Genomic DNA, 25333 nt, shown 5'->3' with positions numbered 1-25333 from the left:
ATTCTGTTACAAGGCAGACAGGGCATTGTGCCAAGCTTCTTGTGCTGGGTACTAGGGATCTGGTCATTAGCCTTCCATATTGTAGTTTCAGGTGCTTATAATTTGCTCACTCTGCTGGGGTGGCCGAGCCTAGTTGTGTTTGTTGGACTGGGGTTCCTAGGTTGACAAGTTACCTTCTTTCTTGGGGTTGAAGGCCCCACAGCTGATCTGCTATGTCACTAGCCTGCTCAGCCATGGCCAAGAGTCCTTAATTCCTGAACTGTGCAGTGGCTGAAGCCTCCCTCTGGCTTGCCTGGACTCTGTGCTGAGATGTTTTTCCCTTTTACCCTACTGAGGCTGACCTTTCTTGAAGTCCTTCTAAGTTTTCTTAAGCTGAAAAATTGTTTTCATTCTAAATTTTTGTGGGTTCTGTTGCTCCAAAATTCACTTACAGGCTTGGTTTAATGTTGTTTCTTGGGGGAAACTAGGGTGAGATAAGACAATTTTCTAGCTTCTTTCTGCCATCTTGGCTTTGTGGTTTACCATTTCCTTCTCCAATATGTCCCCATTTTACTGATAGGGAACTGAAGCAAACACATGTAAGTTAAGTGACTTTTCCAGGGTCATTGAGAGCAGATTTGAACTCAGATCTTCCTGACTTTAGTCCCAGTATTCACTGCATTACTTAGTTATTCCATATAAGCTAAAATTAGGCACAATAAATTTGTAGTGGATTTATTTATCAGTGGATGATGAAGGTAGGTTATTAGAATGTTCTCTGTCTGGTATTACTTTTGTTTTCCTAAACTAGATGCCTTCATCATCATATGTAATGTGGAAGATTCCAGTACTTTCCTCTTTGTGATATCCCCACTAAATAATCATAAATTTCCTTATGTACCCACACCTGCTCCTTCTGTCATTATTTACCTACCTAGGGACTCATCATGAATGAATACAACCAAAATGGAAAGCATAATGGATTTGGAACCAAACAAAATGAAACAAAAAGCCCATTCCAAATCCAGGGTTACCAACTGTAAGCTGCTTTCATTAGGAATATATCATTTAAAGGTGGAAGGTACCTTTCCACCTTTGAAACTATCTAACTCAAACGCTGCATTTTACAGTTGACAAAGCAGAGGCCCAGGAATATTACCTGATTGTCAAAGGTCCACAGGAAGTAAATAGAAAGACTAGAATGTTAGCCCAGGTCACAGAATCATAAATTTAGACAATTGGAGAGGCCTTTGAGAACCTGTTATAAAAATTTATTTAAAAAATGGGTTATAAAATCCAGGATCTAGATCTAAGTCTTTGTTTCCAATACAATGATGAATCTTTAGGCAAATAACTTGCTATTTTTAAGTTTTCATTTTCTCCTCTGGAAAAAAAGAGGAATAATTATAGTCATAGAACTGGAAAAAGACCTCAGAGACCATTTAGTTCAACCCACTTATTTCACTCAGCATCAATTCATGTAAGTCTTTCTAAGTCTCTCAGTATTCATCATTCTGGTCATTTCTTACAGAACTATGATATTCCATAACATTCATATACCACAATTTACCCAACCATTCTCTAATTGATGGGCATCCATTCATTTGATGAAAGTGTTTTAAAGTTGTTGTTCTTTCCAATGGTGTGGTCACTGTACAAATTATTCTCTTAGTTTTCACTTCACTTTGTATCAGCTAATAAGATTAATTTTTCTCTGAATCTTTTTGCATCTCTTGATGAAATAATATTCCAGTGAATATATAATATAACTTGTTGGCCATTTCTGAATTGATAGATATCATTTCACCTTCCAAGTTCTTTGCTACAATAAAGTGTGTGACTATGAATATTTTTCTCTATTCTCTTTTTAACATATCTTTTGAGGGGTATAGCCCTAGTAGTGGTAGGATAGCAAGATTCACTGTTAGTAATCTTTTTTTTTAGTTTGGCTTCAAATTTCTTTTTAGAACAGCTGAAAAAATTCACAGCTTCATCAATAATTATTAGAGTGTCTGTCCTCATATACAATAATTATAATTTTCTTGTTTGTGTCATCTCTACCAATCTGATAGGGAGGACAAGATTTTTTTTAACTTTGAATGTCTCTTACTATTTATGATTCACAGCTTTCTTTTTATATGGCTGTTGAAAGATTTCTTTTCTTTTGAGAATTAACTGTTCTTATCCTTTGATCACTTATTTGTTGGGGAATGGCTCTTGGTCTTTTATATTTGAAAAAGTTCCATGTAATTAGTTATATGATATCTGACCTTTATCAGAAAAAATTGCTGAAAGATTTTTCTTACTTTACTGTTTTTCCTTATATTTTTAAAATCATTGGTTTTACTTATGCAAAAAACTTTTCAATTTTATATAATCAAATTTTTATCTCCTATGATTATTTTCTGTCCCTTCTTTAATCAAGAACTCTTCCCTTACTCAAAGATGCAAAAGGAGCTTCTTCCCTGCTCCCCTAATTTGTTTATTAAGTGATCTTTTACATTGTAATCATGATCCATTTGGAATTAATTGTTTAATAGAGTATTAAATTCTAATCTAAACTTGATCTTTCCCTGATTCCTTTCCAGTTTTTCCAGGAGATTTTGTTGAATAATGAGTTCTTAAAAGTTCAAACTCAGCATGTCCAAAACTAAGCTCATTATCTTCCCTTTCAAACCCTTGCCCTTCCAAACTTTCCTATTACTGTTTAGGACACCATCATCCTACCAGGTTCCCAGACTTGCAATGTAGGTGTCATCCTTGACATTTCAATATCTCTTATCCAATCCCCACCTGTATTCAACATTTTCTCAAGGCCTTTTGATTTCACCTTGTAACATCTCTTAAATATTCCTTCTTCTTTCTCCTCTGATAATACTACCACTTTGATAGAGACACATCTCATGCTTAACTCATGCTGGTTGGTCTCCCTGCTTTAAATTTCCACTCTAGTTCACCTTCCATTCAGTTGTCAAATATTGATATGCAATGTTAAAGCAAGACAAAAATTTCCAAAAAATTTCCTCCCTAAATTTCATGTCACTCTTTCCCCCATCCTTCAGTATACTCCAATGGCTCCCTATCACTTTAAAAATAAGACATAAAATCTTCTGCTTGGCTTTTAAAGCCCTTCATACTTTAACCTACATTTTCATTGCTGTTATTCTTATACCTTATACTTCCCACCTCCACTATACTTCAATTCAATGATACTGATATCTTTGCTGTTCTTCTAACAAGATATTCTATCTCCTGACTGGTATTTTTACTGGCTGTCCCATATCAGGGATGCTCTTCCTTCTCATCTTCAATTCTTGGCATCCCTGAGCTTCCTTCAGATCCCCAACTATAAAATTCCACCTTCTACAGCAAAGCTTTCCCAATCCCTTGTCTTTCTAGTGCTTTCTCTTTTGGGTTATTTTCTACTTATACTGCATATAACTTATTTCTACAGTCATATATGTTTTTTATTATTAGATTATGAACTATTAGATTGTGAACTCCTCAAGGGCAAAGAGTACTTTTGGTCCTTCTTTTGATCCCCAGTACTTACTTAGCATAGTACTTGGCACACTTAATAAATGCTACTGACTCCTTGTATGAACTTGAGTGTATCATTGAACATGCCTAGAAAATAAAGGGTTTGGACTAGATGGTCTCTAAATCTCTTGTGGTCTAAATCTTTTGAGCTTAAGTCAATTGGTCATTGAACATTTATTAAGCACCTACTATATGCCAGGCACTATGCTAAAAGCTTGAGGTACAAAGAAATGTATAAAAAAACAGTCTCTGCTCTTAAGGGAATAATAATAGAATAGAAGACAATATGTAAACAATTATGTATAAACAAGAAATTTGCAGGATTAAATAGAAATTATCCACAGCAAAAAGACACTAGGAAAAAGGGGGATTAAGAAAGTCTTTCTAGAAAAAGGGAGATCTTAGCTAAGAACTGAAGGAATCCAGGAGTAGCTTTCCAAAATTTACACTGATAGAACTGGGATTTGAGCCCATTTTTAAAACAATAGCTTTTTATTTTCAAAATACATGCAAAGATAGTTTTCAGCATTCATCCTTACAAAACCTTGTTTCACATCTTTCTTACCCCTTTCATTCCCCCTTTCTTCTAGACAACAAGCAACCCAATATATGTTAAACATGTGTAATTCTTCTACACTTATTTCCACATTCATCTATGCTGCACAAGAAAAATCAGATCAAAAGAAAAAAAAAAAGAGAAAAAAGCAAGCAAACAACAAAACAGTGAAAATACTATGTCGTGATTCACATTCAGTCCACACAGTCCTCTTCCTGGAATGCAAATGGTTCTCTCCATCATAAGAATATTGGAATTGCCTTGTATCACCTCATTGTTGAAAAGAGCCACGTCCATCAGAATTGATCATCACATAATCTTCCTGTTGTTGTGTACAATGTTCTCTTGGTTCTACCCACTTCACTTAGCATTAATTCATGTAAGTCTCTCCAGGCCTCTCTGAAATCATCCTGCTGATTGTTTCTTATAGAATAATATTCCACAACATACATATATCATAACTTATTCAGTTATTCACCAACCTCATGCATTCAGTTTACAGTTTCTTACCACTACAAAAAGGAGTCTAATTCTTAAGACCATAATGCCATGTTATTCTTCTATACTCTACTACAGTGATGTTCTATGGAGCTATTGCTGTATAAGTACTGGTTTGATGCCAATGCTACCTTCTTCACTGTAATTTGCTGTCCTTTACCAGCATTTAAATTTTTAGATGTTCACTCCCCTGTTGCCTATAATACATTGTTTCCAGTTTTTAAAATCTATGAACTATATTTTATTTATATTTTCAAGCCCCTCTTTGGATTGAAAGTAGTCAGTGAACAAGCCAATAAGCATTTATTTAACACTTACTATGTGCCGGGGCTGTTAATTTCAAGATATACAAAGAAAGGCAAAACAATTGCTGAAATTAGAAGCTAATATTTTAATGGGGGGACAAATATGACAATAACTGAGTACATACAAAATAAGGACAATGTAAATGGAATAGAGATGGGTAGTAAAGTAAGAGATGAATGGAACTAAAGGAAGAATACAGGTTATAAAGAGCTTTAAATGCCAAACAGGGGTTTTTATTTGGATTCTGGAGATAATACAGAATCGCTGAGAGAAATGGGCAAAGTTATGCTTTTGGCTACTGAGTGGAGATTGATTTGGATTGGGAAGAGCCAAAAGGAAAGGAAATTAATTTTTAGAAGTTTATTGAAATAGTCCAGATTAGAAATGATGAGGACCTTAACTGATGGTACCTGTATGAATAGAGAGAAGGGGAAATATACCAGGATGTTGTCCATTCTTACATGATGTACCTTTCAATTGCCTTTTAGGAGATATTAATTTCCAATCTTTTGGCAAGCCTAGTGTTTCATGTATTGCAACCATATAGTAACACCAGGACAATATGGAGATTCATAAAAGGAGCCATTGTTTCAGGAAAAAGTTTGAGCTCAATGGAAGGATTTTTAAATTTTCCAAAAACAATCTAGTCTGCTTTCCTTTTCTTGTTAACTTTTAGAATCAACACATTGCTTATTTAAAGTTTATGTTGAAAAAATAATTACACACCTTCATACACACACTCCCTTACATCTATATACATACATGTGTATATTTGTGTGTGCATGTGAATATGTATGTATATGTATAGTGAGACAAATTGCATAGGTTGTCCATCTAACCAAATGTCATACCCTTGACAATAGGTATTCTTTATCACCTTGGATTTTTCTGGGTAGGTGAGGAGATCAAACTTTTTAAAATGGTTATGGAGCTAGTAGGTTCTGCAGTATTTCAGGGATTGAAACACAAAATCCTCTAAAAACTGGATCTTACCATCTATAGAGAATTCCTCTTCAACTCAGAATGTGTTCACAATCTCCTCTATGTTGGTGATGAAAATCTTTAGCATCCCTTCTTTGAAGGGGTTACCTAACAAAGTGATCTTTATTGTCATATGTTTCAAAGAATCTTTCACATTTTTATGCATGTATGGGAAATATCTTTTTGAAAGACACCTTTTAAGTAAAAGCTTGACTCCACTGAACTACATCCTTTTTTATAGTTAAGCAATAAGAAGCACAGTAGAATCACATATTCCCTACATATTTTACTAATTTTTGGATTGTAAAGATGTGGCAAACTGGGTAGGTAATATTACTTGCCAAAGTCTATTTTCTACAAATATCTTCATCGAGGATACCCATGATCAATCTATTATCTTTTAAAATACATTTATATAAACAATTTTATTATTTTTAAAATTTTGATAAGCACTTCCATAATATAATAGAATAGAAAAAGATGATTGCACAAGAAATGCAAATCTATTATTTACAACATATATGCACAATATATTGGACACATACATGTATGTATATATATATGTGTGTATATACTCAAACATATGTAAAATCATTCTCTATATACTTCTATTTATTGGTCTTTCTCTGGATGCAGCTAGCATTTTCCTTTATTGGTCCTTTAGAGGTAATTTGGGTATTTATAATGAAAAATAACTTTAAAATAAATTTTTAAAAATTAAATATTTTCAGAAAAAGAAAGATTTATAGGTTAGGTTATTTCAGTTGCCTTATTTTGGTAGTAATAAAATTTGAGATTTTTTTTCCCATTTCCATCTTTTGTGTGGGTGTATTGAGGATAAATCCTATTCATTCCCTTACATCTTTATCACCTTCAAAATGGAACTCCTTTCTGAACCTAGTCTAGTCTAGTTGATTTTTCCAATAGAGGCAGCCAGAAGTTCATGAGGAGCACTTTGGAGTAAGGAAGACCTGAGTTCAAATCCAGCTTCAGATACTTACTCTCTGTGTAACCTTAGACAAGTCACTTAACCCTATTTGCCTCAGTTCCTTGTCTGTAAAATGATTTGGAGAAAGAAATGGCAATCCGCTTCAGTACCTTTACCAAGAAAATCCAATATGGGTTCACAAAGAATCAGATGTGACTGAACAATAAAAGATGGAGTATTGATTCTGGAGTCAGAAAGACCTGATTCAAATCCAGCTTCAGATTCTTACTAGCTGTGTAACCCTCAGGTAAATCACTTCATCTTTATTTCAGTTTCATCAGCTTTGAAATAGGGAATAAATAAAACCTTGGGTAGTCAAGAGGATCAAATAAAATATTTGTAAAGAGCTTAGCACAATGTTTGACACATAGTAGACATTAAAAACAAACAAACAAACAACAACGACAACAAAAAAAAAAACCAAACCATTTCCTTCCTGTCTTCTTCCTTTGCCATTTTTGTCCTCTTCATTACTTTCTCTTTCTACTCTATAAGCTTATGTGGAATTGTGGTTAGAAATCAAGTGGGATAGCTTCTCTGTTCTTGGCAATCAAATAAGTTCATTATTAAGAAACAAAACAAAACAACACACCCTCTATAGATATTTTCCCTCTTTTATCAGTTTGTTGTGCTCCTTCCAGTTGTACCTTAAAATATCATCAGGATGACTTTGCTCAATTGGATTTCTTGTCAAATTTTCTTTTAACTGCTTTTTATCATCCATTGTTTTTCTCTGTTTTATGAACTGATGAAATTCATAAACTTTTACAATATTACCCTATAGGATTTTGAGAATTAGCATATGTTCTAAAACAGCATTATCTTTGGCTGCTATATCTCTCTGTGGTGCTTATAAATAAATTAAAAGTTTCCTGACTATGGTACTTTTAAAATTCTTTGGTTCTCCTTATTATGATAATTGAAGTACATGGAATGAACTTCCACATGAAAACAAAGAATTATTATAGTTTGTGTAGCTGTAGTTTCTTCTATTCACTTTCATCCATGTCCCACAACTTCAGTAGATCATGTTGAAATTATTTTAATAACATGCCTTTTATCTTCTATATTAAAAAATCTTTCTATTAGTTTTATATTGATTTTGACCTTTTCTCTATTAGGTTGAAGGTCATATTTTACAGAGACAGATGATTCAGGAATGATTCATCATTAAGAAGTTGTTTCTGGCCTGTTAAAATACAATCAATTTCATTTTTTATGATGCTTATGTGGTGCTCACCCTGATCACCATCTCAGAATCCTTTTTTTTTTTTCAAACAAAGAATTCTAGTTGAAATAGATATGAGGCTTCTGTATAATTTTAAACTTTTTGTCCTTATTCACTCGTCACTGCTGATCTACATTTCCCAATTTTTTGCTGTACTTGCCTCTTCCCACCTTTGCATTAGAATCATTAAATATCAAAGTACTTGGTCATTTAGTTTGGTGGGGATCCATAGGCTCATGCAATTTCTCTCAATAGTAAAATAGTTAAAACTGTCCAAGAGAATAAAGGCCCCGAATTGGAGTAAATATTTCTTACTCATTTCCCAGGTTGATATATCCCTTCTTGAGGTAAACAGGAGACTTTGTGTACTGTAAACAAACTTTGTGGTGTCTATGTTAGCAAGATTATCTCAATGTATGTGCAGATTTATATATACACATCATGTAACCACTTTCCTTTCCATGTGAGCACTCTAAATGCTTTCTGTATTGGCAACCCACCATTTTTGTGTGATTTTAATAAAAAAAGATGTCAACAGCTTAAGGTGAGAGGGCAGTGGGAAGTCAGAAGGCAATGAAGAGAAGGCAGAAGACTGCAAAGATGGCAGAAGTGGCAGATAGAAGTTAGGGGAAGTTGGAGAGAACTGCCATTGAGCATAGTTAGTGTCTCAGTTAAAGACAATGAGTTATACATACGTCTGCTCCTGCATAGAAATGACTAGCTGAGAGCTGAGAGCAGCCAGCTGCTGCTGAGAGATGGACCTGGGATTTTAGCTCTCTTAAGGAAGTTTAATTAGAGACCTGCCTTTGCATATCTTAATGAAGTTTGGTTATTAAAAAACTGGACTTGTTTCCTTGTAAATTTTCTGATCAACATAAAATGAACCCGAGGGAGGAAAAGATAACATCTGAGACTCATGCAGATAGGATCTTATTGCATTTTTTTAAACTCTACAATAATACATGTTCATGTATGAAGTATAATTGTTTTTGCATAGGTCTTTTTACAAGTGTTTATCATTAGCACAAAAATATCAGGTAACCAAATGGTATGAAATGAGGTTTCTTGTTACCTTTGGACATATAATAAAACTCAACTCCTCTAGCTCTTTTATTTGACTCTTCATGGAGAACCTATGAGCCATTATTACATTAAGCTATAACTTCATTCTCTCCACTGAATTTTTTAAGTGCTAAAAATGTCCAGATTAACATGATTTAGTTACTTCAGTACTGTATCTATTCATTGGTCTTTGGATAAGGATCTCACATTGAAAGTGCCAACAAATACATAATGTTTATAGGTCTAAAAACCAGTTCTTGATTCTTGCCATGTTCTGCCCCTTTTCTACCACTCACTGTCACTGTAGAAGTAAAAATTCACAGGAATGAGGGCCATTTTATCATTCTCTTTGTTGTATGGATTGCTATGATCAAAGGATTCATCATTAAAAAGCCAATACACTGGTGCTGGGTTAAGTTAGGTGGCACAGTGGATAGAACAATGAGCTTGGAATCAGGAAGACTCCTTTTCCTGAGTTCAAATGTAGCCTCCAACCCTAACTGTGTGATACTGGGCAAGTAACTTAACCCTGTTTACATCAGTTTCCTCATCTGTAAAATGGCAGAAGAAAATGGCAAACCATTCTATTATCTTTGTCAATAAAACTCCAAATGGGGGCATGAAAAGTCACACATGACTGAACAACAGCAAAAATTCTATTTACCCCTTGTTACTCATTCCATGGAACAACTACACTCTGGGTATCCCTTGGTAGCTAACTTCCCCCTACTCCCCTTAACAACATTAATAATTCTGTTCAGAATTAAAAGAAGCCTTTTCTTTGAATACCCTTTAGAAAGGCTACCTTCTCCATGTTGACTTTCATTTTCAGAGACCTTTGATAGCATGAGGTGGAATTGTTCAGATTTCTCAGTAACTCTGCTAAAAGGCACCAAATGAAGGGATCTGAATGAGTATACTTTGGTCATTCTGAAATTAAATGTAGCTACCATTAAATAACTATGATAATAATTGTTATATAATAACTGGGTTGTTCTCCACACCCCTGGGTTAGAGTGGGGAGCATTGGTGCATCTTAAAGATCCTTGTAGAAAGAGATTCTACAATTTTCCTTTAAAATATATTTTGGTTTGAAATTAGATGGCCTGGATTCTAATCTCTGGTCTGTTGCTTATGTAACTTGTAACCAAGTCACTTCAACTGGGTCTTAGTTTTTTCATCTGCAAAAGAAGGTGGCTGGATAAGGTGATATTTGGTGACCCATTTACCTTAGCATCCTTCTATTAGGAAATTCAATAAAATAAATCAGCTTCTATAAAGGACCTATAAATAGTAAGATAAATGAGACAGAATCCTATTCTAAAAGATTATATGATTTATAAAGCATCTACTACAGGCCAGACATTATGCAAACCATTTTAAAACAAATGATCTCTCATTTGAGCCTTATACAATTCTGATAGGTGTTTTTATCATTCTCATTTTATAGTTAAGTAAACTGAGGCAGGTAGAGGTGAAGTGATCTGCCCAAGATCATGTAGCTAGTAAATATTTGAGGATGGATTATTCAGTACTTCCTGTCTCCAGACCTCTATCCACTGTGTCACTGTCTTCCCTGGGAAGACAGTACACAAATAATTAAGACAATGAATACATAGAAAGAACCATGAAATTTAATTTACCAAACATTAACTTATAGCATCAAAGTATTTCCTAAACTTCGGTGGCCAAAATTGAGCAAAATTCTCTAGATGGAATCTTTTTTTTTTTTTTTTGGTGTCAGGAAAGTGACATTTATATCATTATTACATTTATTAATCTGTCTTGTGAAATTGCAGCAAAGAGACGAATGCTATTCAGCTACATAAAATTGTGAAGTGTTTTCATAATCTGTAAACTTAGTGCTGGTAGTGTCTTGTTGAGTTGTGAATTCTTTTTTCATTTCAATATTCTCTTTCAGAAATCGGGTTCCCACGTCACCCAGAAGAAAGATTCTGAAGTATGGTGTGCTGTGAGATCACTGGTCCTCCAGAACAATTCTACTGGGTCATGTGATGTGAGTTAAGTGATGCACTGACAAGGTGCTTGGTGATAGTCTCTGCAAAAAACTCTGTCCCAAAGGACACTAAAGGTCTCTTACAGCCAGTCCATTTTGGGTCTGTAATGTAGCAGGAGAGGTGCTTTCTTAAATCTCCATCTAGTAACAACTACAAACTTGAGTGTGTGGTCCTTGCCAAGAATTTCTTCATTGCATAATATATCCAGCTCATTGAAAGATGAAAGATTAAGTTTTTTGGCAATGAACTTCTTTAGATGCAAGACTGTTGCCTGTGCTGAGCAGCGGATCCATTTTCGTTTCAATCCACGTAATTTGCTGTTATTGCATTCCAGGCAGATGCTTACCTGTTCATCACTTCTGTGATAGTCATTATCCTCTTCTTGTTTTTCTTCTGATGTTTCTTTGTTGGAATTGTCATCAGCTTTTGTTTCACCATTCCGATGTGAGTCTAAGTGCTGCTTTGCAGAGCAAGTCTCCCCTTTGATGTCTCCAGGCACCTCCATGCCCAATTTGTGATAGAATTCTCTCTGTTTCCTCATTTCCGCTTCTTGAAGGCCTGGTACCAATTTGTAAACAGTATCTTGCATTGTCCTGTCATGACCAATGTATTGCAGTGGATGACTCTGATGAATAATAATTCTACACGTAGGACAAGTGTTATTTTCTTCCAAATACTTTACCAGGCAACTTCTACAGACGGTATGCAAACACTCCGTTACAGTTGTAGCATCAATTAGGTATCCATTGCACAGGCGACATGTGATATGGGCATTTATGTCCCAAAGCTTAACCTTTCTGGTCAACATTTTTGGTGTCTCTTCTAGATGTTTTCTTTGTCTTCAGTTTGTCTTCTCATTGGGTTTTTACACTACTGGCTTTTTTTTATCCCGGGTAGTCTGTCTTAGTTTGTATTCTGGCTCTTCACCCTTGCTCCTTTCCTCAGTCCTTGTTTATTTTCCATTTTCTAGCAGACAGACTGGAATCTCATGCTACATTTTGGAAACTTTAAAAACTAGTCTTCATTTTACTTGTAAAAATACTGATGACAGTGTACCACTTCACACAGCTTTATGATAGTTTGTGCAGCTTCCCAAGCTTGTCACTCATACGGAGTGGATCTGGCTCTTATCTGTAGTTTGTTGACCACCAATACAGTGTATGGAGAATCAAGAGGGGCCCTGCGAGTCGCTGATCGGCGGGGCCGCGCCGGGAGGGGGGGAGAGGGGGAGGGGGCGCCGCTCCCTCCCGGTCCCCCCGAAAAAGCTAGATGGAATCTTAACAGTGAAGAATTCAGAGGAATTGGAGCCTTTCAAATCCTGTAGACTGTTATCTGTCAATCCAGACTAAGACTGCCTTGTCATTTTTGGCCCTGCCACACTGGCTCCTTAATGGCTCCTTAATTTTTTTTCATGTGGACTGATTCTAGCCATGTTTTCTTCATCTTGCACTTAGGAAATAGGGTTTTTTTTGTTTTTTTTTTGGTACCGATACATAAAACTTTGTATTTACCCTTCTAGAGTTTCATCTCATTGGATTTTCACCAGCATTCTAGCCTGCCAAAATTCTTGGATTCTGTCATACACCACAATCATCATTTTTTCTAGTTTTGTGTCACCCACATATTTGATAGACATGTCCTTTATGTCTGTATACACAGTACTGACTAAAATGTTAAATACCATAGGGTCAGCCATACATCCCTGAGGCATCTCACTAGAGATTTCTTTCCACTGTATATCTCCAGATTCAACAAAGTGCCTGCTACAGAGAAGGTGCTTAATAAATGCTTATTGACTGATCCTTTGCAGAGCCTGGGGGAAATACAAATCATTGACATGTAGTATCTTTTTGTAGCTCAAAATCTGGTAGAAGTGGCATATGCCCAGATAGTTATAATAATAATAATAGTAATGAGATAAGATATATATATATAATGCCTATCAATTGCCAGACATCATGCTAAGTATTTTACATATATTATTTCAACTGATCTTCACAACCGTACTGGGAAGTAAGTGTTATCATTAACTTCATTTTAACAATGGGGAAACTCAGGCAGAAATGCCCAGAGTCACACAGTAGTAAACGTGTGGGAACAGATGTGAATTTAGGGCCTTAATCCATTTCACCACCTCTGATACAGGGGAGACAATACAAAGAGTTATGTGCTATCTGAAGAGTTATCTGAAAAGTGTTGGCATCTATCTGGCTTGTATATTGAAACAAAGTGTTATGAAGCAAATTGAATTTGGAGTCATATGTGATATTTTATTACTCGTATGAAAACACCTAGGTGACAGTGGATATAGTGTACCATTGTCTGGAGTCAGGAGAACCTCAGATACTTAGTATCTGTGTGATCCTGGGCAAATCACTTCACCTTGCTTGCCTCAGTTTCCTCATATGTAAAATGAACTTGAGCATGAGATGGCAGATCACCCTATCTTTGCTAGGGAAACTCCAAGTGGAATCATAAAAGAGTCAGACATGACTGAACAAAACAACCAAAACCTGCTTCATGAACTTGGAAAAAAGCATTTGGCCTCTCCAAGACTATTTCCCCAGGTGTAAAATGGACTAAGTGACCTTGGAGGTCCTTTGATCTAATGACTTGAGGGTTTGGGGAGGGTTATACTGAATAGTACCACTGATCCATGTAAAGGAAGGATGATGGTGCAGAGGTGCCAACTTTGTTGTTTTTTTCCTAACAATTTCCACAGTTAGATAGAGGGTCACCATTTTTTTCATTGATGTTAGGGCTCTCCTTATTCTTTTCTGTGTCTTACTTTCTCCAGCTGGGATATTGAGGTTATATCAAGTGTGTAATACCAATATAATAACTGACAGTTGTATATTATTTTAGACTTCACAAAGTGCTTTGTAATTACTATTTCATTTGATCCTCACAACAAGCATGACAGGTGGCATCTGATTCCTATTTTATAAGCAAGGAAAGTGAGACACACACAAAAAAATGGAGTAACTTGTGGAAGACTGGCAAAAGGGCCAGGATTTACTACAGGGTCTTCTGACTTCAAACTCAGTGCTCTTTTGTTTACGCCACAGCCGTGTATTTCAAAAGATTTGGAAAATATGAAGAATCACAGAAGCACATTCATTGCTGTGACATTCACTTTGGAAAAACAAAGGAAATTAAATCTGCTCAGTCTTCATGAGTGACCTACAACAGGATCCCCCAAACATGGACAGGTGATGAGTAACCCTGATCTACACCAAAGTGTGAAGCCATCTCAGAAGTCAGGAAAGTCAAAAGGTAACTACCTAACACCCAGATCTTTAATATAGTTACGGGACAAGCCAGGGATGCAAGCAGGTGTTAAACTTAGACTGGAGAATGTTAATCTTTTAGTTAGGGGGGAAGAGATCAAGTATTCTTTCAGGCATCGTTTGCCCTTTTGTTCAGCTTTTTACCTGGAACACTCCTCCTCTATGTCTGTCCCTCCCAAGTTAATCAAACTCATCTCCTCTCCTCCCCCTAACTTCCCATAGATAGTTCTTTTGCTATGATTTGAAAAGGTCTGCCAGGGAGATTGCTGCCAACAACTCCCCCCTGTCCCCACGGCTATAAAAGGTCCAAGGAGGAAGAGAAAAGCAAGAGAAGAGGAAGATTGAGGAGAGAGGTGAAAGAAGAGAAGAGAGAGCAAAATCACACAGCTCAAATTTGTGCCCACCCTGATTACAACAGAAGACAAGACCAGACTTCAGAGCAACAGTAAGAAGGGGAAAAGAATTTATAGGCTAATCTTTTCAGTCTGATCCCTGTCATCTAAAATTTTATCCCTAGGGTCTCCAATCACTTTTCCCCACTGAAATCAAAAAATCTATGAAGCATTTAAGGATCTCCATGATCCTAAGGGTTCAGATGAGCCTGTTTTGGTATGTCAAATCTGGCAATATTAGTTCTTGGTCTTTAAAATTTTTTAAACTCTTTGGAATTCTGAGGCAAGTGTTTCAAATCGAGAGGTTGAGAGAAATAGCAATTTCCTTAGAAATAGGAAGTTAATCATCTTTTAGACAGAGAGATACCACACCAGCTTACATTTCTTGAGCCTTTTACTTCCAAGTTCAAATTGCTTTGTAGTCAATGTCTCTTCATTTGCCTGCATAACACCCCCTTGAAGAACAGCACTCAGGATTGTTAAAGGTTGACCTAAGGAGTGGGATATGACAGAAATAATCTCCATCTGTTTTCCTGCCTCCCTTCATATTTTCATTCCTTTGTTCTTTTCTTCTTTCTTTTCTTTCATCCTTTCTAACTCTTTCTCATGCTTTCATTTTCATCTTAAGCATTTTATCTTTTATCCAGCAAGTTAAGAATAAATGTAAAAAAGCAATATTGTGCCTCTACTTAACATTGTTTTGCTTTAATGATACATTGTATTTTGCTCTTACTTCTTAAATTCAATATAAACTGGGAACAAAGCTAATTCTGGAAATCATACTATGTACATTAGTGAAGAGAAACATTTAAAGTCACTACTAATTTTTCATTCAGAACACATTTTCACCCTTAGTCTTCATTTTCCTGTTCACTTATATTACCTAATATAATTGAGTTATTAGCATTGATTGAATACCCTACAATATATAAATGTGAGCCAACTGACTTAGCTCAACAAGATTACAGACATTGGGCTCTCATTTCCCATAGATTTTTGGTTTTAACATAGATTTTGATGATAATGAAGTCGTCCATGGTTCTGAAATCTTTCTCCAGAGAATTACAGAAGTTTACATTGAAAAAATTTCCAGCTCACAAAAGTAGAAAAGGTTTAGGGCTAGGCACTTACCCAAAGTCTTTTCTGCTTCCTAAGCTTTTAGGAAAGAAAAAGATACTTTGATTTAATGATAAAACTTGTATTCTCAGTCAATTAAAAAAAAGACAAGTGCTGGCTTGAGATACTATAAATATGACATATTAATTCAATTCTATTCAACTCTAATTTAATTCATTTTGATGAGAATTAATTAGGCACCTACTATGTACTAGGCACTATGCTAGATGGCTTCAGATTTCCTTTCCAAGGTTGAGATTCTGTGATTCTCTGGTTAACTTTGCTCTCATCCCCATTGGTCTGTTTTACTTGTTGATGTTATTTTTGTTAAATTTCCTGGCCTGATTTGAGCCTCTAGCTTCAGTCAGTCAATGAACTGAACAAGTCTAGCAAATTTTCCAGCTGAAATTTATTAATTAAAAGAAGAGATTCCTTACAAATGCTATGGAAATTGCTCTATTCAAGGTTCCAATATCATTAGCTTTTTCTTTCTTTATCCCTCTTTATCTCACTACAGCATCTGATATTAAAAGAATTCTAAAAGAAACAGAAAATCCAGACAATGGTGACAAGTGTCTTAGAGGTGTTCTGATACCTGCTATTTGGTAATGCTGCTTACTTTTTTCTTAAAACTCAGGCTAGTTTGCAGCAAAATAGTAATGAGGATGAAGTTTCTTTTTTGCCAGTCTATATTTCTTCAATTTTCCCAAAGTGTTGGATGCTGTCCTTAGACTTACAAGGCATCTGGCTTTACAGATGGGAAAACTGGGGCTCAGAAAGAAGAATCAAATTGTCCAAGTTCACAGTGAAGATTTCAGAGGCAGGACTAGAATTCCTCTCCTAAATTTTGGGTTTAGAGTTATTCCTTCATTCTTCCCCCTTTGTTAGGAGTATTACTATGTGCTAAGTGGGTACTTAACAATTGTCTGGTTCAGAGTTCACACCTTTAAAGGAGTTTACACCTTTAAAGGAGTTGGCTCATTGGTTCACACATTAGACTTTAAACCTTTAAGAGAGCATACTTTTAAGGAGCTCCCAGAAGCCCAGGGAGTACCCACAAGCCCACTCTCTGGGAGTCAGGAGAGAGTCAAGGGGAGAACTTCAAGGAAGCTCCAGAATTTTATAGATGCAGCCTGGACTTCACATTTTGGTGCCCAACATGGGGCAAGGACTTATGTTTATCCTGATGCTGGCTAATTCTGAGCACTTCAGGGAGCTAGCCCGGACTTCACAGTCTCTGCCTTGTATTGTACCATCAGGGACTGTAAGCTCCAGATTTCTAAGCCATTATTTGTAATCCCTCCTTTAAATTTTACTTATGCTGTTTTATTCCTGTAGGACTATACTTTCCCTTGGGATAATCTGATAAACTACACAGTTTCATGCTCTATAAAATAAAGGTATTAGATTAGATAATTATTATGAAGGTCCCTGCCATTTTAGATTTTATTTTGATGTAAAAGTTGGGGGAAAATTTCACACCAACTTAACAATTCAGGAAACACTGGCTCTTTGTGGAGAATCAGGGTTAATATTAAATATTATGAAGAATAAAGACTGTTCCATATTTAGGTAGATGTCAGTAATTCACTTGAGTATTAACAAATACAGTTCTTTAAAGATCCTGATTTTATAGCTCATATGTTGCAGATTTGTTCTGCCACTATTTCAGATACTGATAATAGCCTAAATCTAGAAATTATAAGTCATCATTAACAGCAGCAGAAATAAGGATCCAGTCTATGTAGGGCATTGAGCTAGGTATTCAAGATATCAAGAAACATAAGACAAGGCTCAGTCTCTAACCTCAAGGAGCTGACCCCTGTGAACAGACAGAGCATAGACATAAAAGCTAACTAAAAACATCAGAAAGAAAATACAGTATAGTCGATAGATGATCAGGCAATAGAGTCCAAAATAAAAGTAACTCAAATATTTCTAATACTTTGTGCTTTACAAAGATTTTTACATGTTATCATATTTGATCTTTGTCACAATTCTGTGCAGTAGATTCTATTGCTATTCCCATTTCACAGATGAAGAACCTGAGATTTATAGATGTTATATCTTGCCCAGGATTTAAGGCAGAATTCAAACCCAAATCTTCTTGAGTACAAGTTCAGTACTCTGATCACTATGATATGTTGTTTTTGACCTGGGTTTAAATTTTGCTTCTGATAGATAGTGGTTGTAATTCTTAAACTCTCCGTGTACCAAGGAAATTATTTTTTTAATTTTTAAAACTTAATTTATTTTTTCAAGAAATTCTTTATTAGTTTTACTTAATTGCTTTACTTTGTTCCAAGAACCCTCTTACAAAGTAATATATAAAAGTTTATAATAAAAACCAAAAATTCAAGGTGTTCCAAAAGTCATAGTACAGCTTTAAGGTTATTTTCTAAAATAGTATTTTATTTTTCTAATACATGCAAAGATAGTTTTCAACATTCACCTCATGCAACTTTAAGTTTTAAAATTTGAAGACTTTATTGAGACTTTTAGGATACCCTACAGAAGGTGGTAAATACTAAGTGCCAAGTAGTGGTTTTGAAGAAGTGTGTGGCCTTGTGTGTTAACCAATTTGTATTTATTAAGCTCCTACTGTGTTCCAGGCACTGCTCTAAGCTTGTGTGTATGTGTTGAGTTGTGTATGTGCTAGGAGAGCGTATTCAGGCTATAGAGCTGAAAGAGTGTTCAGAGAAGGTTTCATAAAGTTTTGAGGATTTGACCTGGTCATTGAAGGAAAACTAGCATTTAAAAAAGTGGAGGGAGAAACAAATGGAATGAAATGGACATAAGACAGGAATGTATATGATCTGTTAGGAATTGGGCAGGAATAATACGAAGGTCAATTTGGCCAAAGTGGATAGTCTGTGTAGAGAGAATGGTCAGAAATAAAGTTAAAGGGGTAAGTCAATTATGAATGGTCTTTAATGCCAGACTTTATCCTGTAAGTAGATAATGGGAAGGCATTGAGAGGTTTTTTGGGGGGATGGAAGTTGGACTAAGTATTCTGTAAGGTCCCTTTTCGTTCTACATCTGTGATACTATTGAGAATGTATAAAGAGAAAAGAGCAGAGGATAAATCTTTCACCTCAAAAATCTCACAAGGGGGGCAGTTCATTAAAGAACAAGAATTTTCAAGGAGTTAATAAAGCTTGGAAGAAGACAGGGGAAGGACTTTGTTTAAATTTATGGAGAGATGCCACATCCTCCTGAAGTGTTCTTTGATTCTCACATCTGAAGGCTTCAGGTGAATTACCCCTCTTCATTTTGTACTAGAGAATTTTTAATCTTTCTTTCACTCTACCACATCCTAGATTGCATTGACCATCTTGTACAGTTAGCATTCTTCCTATTAGGTTGGAAGTTCTTTGAGGTAAGGAAGTATGAGTTTTCTATCTTTATATTTCCCTCCCTTCCAGGATTAGCACACTGCCTTGACATTTTTATTGTAGTGGGTCTGTGTTTTCATTAGTATTGATAAACTCTTAGTGAGGAAACTCCCTCCACTGATCAAATATGTACCTACTTATATATTCTTCATTACCTGGGTCAATGAGAGGTTAAGAGATGTTCCTGGGATCACAGAAGCTGCTCTTGAGTTCAGATCTTCTTGAGACTTGAGTAGTTAGATGGTATGATAGATAGAGTGGATGCTTACCAGCTATGTCACCCTAGCTAAGTTCCTTAGCCCCTCAGCTTCAGTTTCTACCTTTCTCAAAGCACTTTGCCAATTTTATTTTTTGTCTATGTCTTTTAATAATATTTTATTTTTTCCAAATACATGCAAAAATAGTTTTCAATATTCACCTTTGAACAACTTTTTGTTCCAATTTTTTCTCCCTTTCTCCCTCTTCCTCCCCTCCCCAAGATGGTAAACAATCTGATATAGGTTAAATATGTGTAATTCTTTTAAACATATTACCATATTCATCATGAGTGCAAGAAAAATCAGATCAAAAGGGAAAAATCTGAGAAAAAAAACAAGGAAGCAAACAACACAACAACAAAGATGAATATACTGTGCATTGATCTGAATTTAGTCTTCATATTTCTCTCTCTGGATGCGGATGGCATTTACCATCTGAAGTCTATTGGAATTGCCTTGAATCCTCTCATTGTTGAAAAAAGCCAAATCTATCCCAGTTGATCTTGCTGTTACTGTGTACACTGTTCTCTTGGTTCAATTCACTTCACTCAGCATCAGTTCATGTAAGTCTCTCCAGGCCTTTTTGAAATCATCCTACTGATCATTTCTTACAGGACAGCAGTATTCCATTACATTCCTACACCATAACTTATTCAGCCATTCTGCAACAGATGGGCATCCACTCAATTTTCAGCTACTTGCTACTAAGAGAAATTTAGCCATCTTTAAAATGCTATCTTTGTTAGTTAATATTATTACAGGTTCCCTTGTACAATGTAGACGGATAAATGTTTGTGGATTTGAATGAAATTGAAAGATTGGTGGGATTAAAGGAAGATGGGGACAATGGGAATGAATTCTTTGTGGAACTAGACAAAAGAATGCTGGGCTCCATGGGAAGAAACTGGAAGTGATTTTGACAAGTCCCTTAACCTCTCAAAGTCTCAGTTTCCTCATCTGGAAAAAAAGGAGTTGGGGTAGAGGATTGCTAGGGCCTCTTTCAGCTCTAACATTCAATGAATTTCATTGCCTTTCCAGAAGCAAATGGATTTTAAGTTTGTCATTTTGTTGCCCATAATCTCACAACCAGGCTAAAAAACTCTAGATTGAGGCTACTAATTTTCTCAAAGGGGAACATGATGCTAAGAACTATTTTTCTGACTTGGAGAGATGGGTGGGAGAGTGGTGGCTGATGAAAGTAGGCAAAGGAAAAAAATTTAAAAACAAAAGAAAATATATCTTCCTCCATGATTGGCACTAAGTAGGGATTCTTCAGAGTTAATCAGTTCCTCTTTTAAAATGCAATTGCCCCTAGGGAGAATTAAACTCTAATTGATTTAAATCATTCACACCTTTCTAGTCCAATCTCTTTATTTTTCAAAAGATGACATTGGCTTTCATACTACCTGGCTAAGTATGTTAACTATTCTAGTCATTTCTCTTCTCAGTAAAATGAAGGGCTGGATTCAATCATTTCCCAGGGTTTCCTAGGTTTTAGTGCTGCTGGTTGTTTGATTGCAAAAGAGAAACAAAAGGTGGTAGCCAGAATTATCTAAAGGGTGCTATTTTACTTTTCTTCTGGCCTCTGCTTGTTCTTGTGCCTTGCTGCACAAATCCCTTTCTCCTGGATCTTTTAACCCCTCTCCTTTACTTCCCTATCATTCCTGGATCATGTAGTTGTAGGTTTTGTGCCCTCCAAGTTATTAGTGTTGGTACATGGTCCTTCCTGGTGACTCATCAGTATCATCTCCTGTTCTCTGTATGCAAACCTCCAAACTGTTCTTGTGTCTGCAGAGCTTCATCCTGGAAGATGTGGAAGCCTTCTTGGATCTGTCTTGGAACCCTGCTCCTGGCTCTAATGTTTCAGGCCTCAATGGAAGTTCAAGATTGCTCCCTGGAAAATTTGTGTAAAGATAACATGACAGTTGAAAGTCTATTGGTAAGTGGGATGAGGAGGGGGTGGGGAGGAGAGGGAATGATATCTTGGTTTGGGAAAAGGAAAAGGAGGGAGGTAAGTGAAGTGACTCAGGGTGAAACTCAGTTACAGACAAGTTAGGGAGCCAGTTTTTGCTATTTTGTTCTGTTCTGCCTTCTCCTGGATCTCCCATGCTTCCTGTAGGATATCTCTCACTTGAAACTATTTGAAAACTGACTTTCTAAGTTGTCATAAAGAATATTTTAAAATAATTAAGAGTCATCTTAGTTGTTGCTTGTGGGGGAGGGATTCTTATATCACATTTCTCAGCTTTATAATTATTCCTTTTCAGCTGGCCTCATGTCACCTTTTCTCCCTCCCCACCCCTTTCTCCCCAATAAATGAAAGCAAATTCTCTGGAAGAAGGAAAACCAAGATGTCATTTCCTTTCCTTTGAAAAGAGACAAGGCAGTAAAAATAACTAGTATAATAGCTAGCTTTTATTTAAAGCGCTTTACATGTTAATTCATTGGATCCTCATAATAAGCTTGTGAGGCAGATACTATTACCCCCATTTTACATATTAGGAAACTGAGGCTGAGTTTGAAAGGACTTGCCCAAGATCACCGAATCAGAGGCAGAATTAAAACTCAAATTTTCCTGAGTGTATTTCCAACAAAATGGATTTGTAGTTAGAGTATCAGGTTCAAATCTTGCCTCTATTACTTGGCCAAGTTATTTAATCTTTCCAGTCCTGTTTCCTCCTCTGTAAATGAGGGGCCAGAACTAGATTCCCCTAAACTTCCTTCCATCTGTACATTTAATTAATCCTGTGATCTGATGACTTTCAATAATAACAGCTCACTTTTCTGAAATGATTTACAGAGATACTAAGTGATCTGTCCATATTAAAACAACTAACATCAGAGATGAATTAATCCCAACGTTTCTTAACTTCAATCCCAGTGTTCTTACTAATGCCATAGTTGTCCCCCAAACACACCCTCCATTTTGGGGGAATTCACTTAACCACGAAGGATACTGGACTAGAATCCTGGAGACTTAGATTCTAGTCTTAACTGTTATTCCTTACCTATGTAACCTTAAACTTGACATTTAACATTTCAGGGACTCAGTTTTCTCATTTGTTGAGAGGAGCGAGATAGTTGGTCTTTGTCATTCTAAAATTCTAGAACACTAACTGTTAGTCCAGTATTTTCTCTTACTCTGTTGAGTTGGGTTGGGCTCTTTCTTTTTTCCCTCCATGAGTACCCAGAGTCTCTCTGATGCATGACTATTCTGGCTATTTTCTCCATGAAATGGATGATTCAAGGCTGCAACCTCACATCCCCTAGTCAGTGAGTGCTTCTGGAAAGGAGTCTCTTATTCTCTGTGTCCCTTGTGGAACCCCGATTTTTGTGTCCTTGTCTCAAACTAGATGGGATTACCAGGAAATCTATCTTTTCCTCAATAGTTCACTGATCCAGGGAGAGTGAAATGCAAAATCTCCCATGGGGGAATGCAAGATAAGTGAGGAATAGTCTCAGATATGTTGAGCAAGCTGTGTGATATGTTTGGTGAAGGCTGGAAAGGCACATGTAGGCACAGTATAAGGTAGTGTGGTTATGGGGCTTGTTAATATGGGAACAGGACAAGGGGAAAAGGTCAGATCCAAATATTATAAGACCTGGGCTGAGGCATGAAGCAAGAATCTAGAATTAGGAATTTTTCTTCTCTTTTGGAATCTGGAGGAATGTTCACCACAATACCTGTATGTTTTTACCAATTCATGTCTGAAGTTCAATTCTAGTCAATTCAAGATTTGGACTGTTTCTTTTTTCTCTTTTTTTTCTTCCTTTTTCCTTTCTCCTTTCTCCTTTCTCTCCTTTCTCCTTTCCCCTTTCCTTTCCCCTTTCCTTTCCCCTTTCCTTTCCTTTCCTTTCCTTTCCTTTCCTTTCCTTTCCTTCTTCCTTTCCTTTCCTTTCCTTTCCTTTCCTTTCCTTTCCTTTCCTTTCCTTTCCTTTCCTTTCCTTTCCTTTCCTTTCCTTTCCTTTCCTTTCCTTTCCTTTCCTTTCCTTTCCTTTCCTTTCCTTTCCTTTCCTTTCCTTTCCTTTCCTTTCCTTTCCTTTCCTTTCCTTTCCTTTCCTTTCCTTTCCTTTCCTTTCCTTTCCTTTCCTTTCCTTTCCTTTCCTTTCCTTTCCTTTCCTTTCCCCTTTCCTTTCCCCTTTCCTTTCCCCTTTCCTTTCCCCTTTCCTTTCCCCTTTCCTTTCCCCCTTTCCTTTCCCCCCTTTCCTTTCCCCTTTCCTTTCCCCTTTCCTTTCCCCTTTCCTTTCCCCTTTCCTTTCCCCTTTCCTTTCCCCTTTCCTTTCCCCTTTCCTTTCCCCTTTCCTTTCCCCTTTCCTTTCCCCTTTCTTTTCCCCTTTCCTTTCCCTTTCCTTTCCCCTTTCCTTTCTCCTTTCCTTTCTCCTCTTTTCTTTTTCTTCCTTCCTCCCTTCCTTCCTTCTTTCCTTCCTGTTTTTACTTTGTATCTCAGAGTCTACCTAGCACAATGCTGGCACTTAATAAACACATTTTGATCTTTTCATATTCAAAACTGGATTGAACTCAGTTGAATTGCTAAAATCTACTGTGTGAGAGTATAGGAGTAGGATATTCTACCTTTTCAGCCATCCTATGTTCTCACCTTACTTCTTCTTTACTCCAGGAATACATCAAATCCTGTTCTATGGACTCATCTAATATACTTGGATACAGAGGAATTGCACGAAATGAGCTAAAACATACCATAAACTACTCTCATAAAAATATAAGCAAAGAGATATCCACAGTGGCAGCATCAGCAGTGATGGTGGAAATGTGAATCAAAAGAGGCAGGAGATAATAAAGGGGGACTTTCTGGATCTTTTCTTTCCAGGAGTTCAGGGAGAGGACAAAGAGGTGCAAGGAGAGGGTCTATCACTGATCCAAAAAGCCAGACAATTAGGTAACAAAAATTCCCATTCCATGGATCACTTCCACTGGGGGAGGCCATTGGATTTAAAGAAGCACCCTGTGAATACAGTCAAAAAAGAATCTGCGAACTTCAGAAGAGATAGCCCCATGAAGTTGGACTATCCTGAGGATTCTGAGCTAATTGTTGATAGAAGGGAGGATATCGGGAAGAATACAGGGAAGGATACTGAGGAGTATAGTTGGAAGGATACAGATAAAAATGAAAACAAAGAAGGAAGCTATATGATGAAACATTTCCAGTTGGAGAGGCCATTGCTTAAAAAGAGGCATCTGAACTTCAGAAGGGATCTTCCCATGAATACTAACTATCCAGAGGGTTCTGAACTAATTGTTGGTAGAGGGGAAAATATTGTGGAGGATAGAGATAAAAATAAAAAGAATAAAAGGGGCTATAATATGGAGCATTTCTAGTGTGGTACCTCTTCCAGGAATAAGTGATGTGGTGGCTTTATGGTTTCTGAGAAGAGTCACACTCCTCTCATGACACTGTTCAGAAATGCTATAATCAAGAATGCCCCTGACAAGGGCCAGTGAGGGAAAAGCTAGGGAGAGGAATAGTCTTAGTTTTTTCATGAAAGAAGCAAGCCCCAATTCCCTTCTGCCCCCTTTCCTATCCCTTGTATTCCTATCTTCCATTTCCCAGGCTGGAGGGGTTATAGTCAAACCTTCAACAGCCATGCCTTCAGCCATTAAAGCTGTCTGTTTGCCTTTAGGAAACAAAGTTCATTTGATTTCACATTTTATTCTTGACTTTGTGTATAAAGAAAAAATTGTAAATATTCATCAAAGCAAATATATTG

At 36.5% G+C, this 25333-nt stretch overlaps 2 pseudogenes; one reads left to right on the top strand and one right to left on the bottom strand.

Moving 5' to 3' along the window:
* Positions 1 to 11055: 11055 nt before the first annotated feature.
* LOC141550736 (polycomb group RING finger protein 3 pseudogene) lies at positions 11056 to 12329 on the bottom strand (annotated as a pseudogene).
* A 9087-nt stretch (positions 12330 to 21416) lies between these two features.
* Positions 21417 to 25067, top strand: LOC141555144 (pro-opiomelanocortin-like; annotated as a pseudogene).
* The last annotated feature ends 266 nt before the right edge of the window (positions 25068 to 25333 follow it).

This window comes from Sminthopsis crassicaudata, chromosome 1 (genome assembly GCF_048593235.1).
Source record: "Sminthopsis crassicaudata isolate SCR6 chromosome 1, ASM4859323v1, whole genome shotgun sequence".
NCBI lineage: Eukaryota > Metazoa > Chordata > Mammalia > Dasyuromorphia > Dasyuridae > Sminthopsis > Sminthopsis crassicaudata.
The sequence above is the reverse complement of the archived record's forward strand: the minus strand, read 5'-3'. Positions and strand labels throughout refer to the sequence as shown.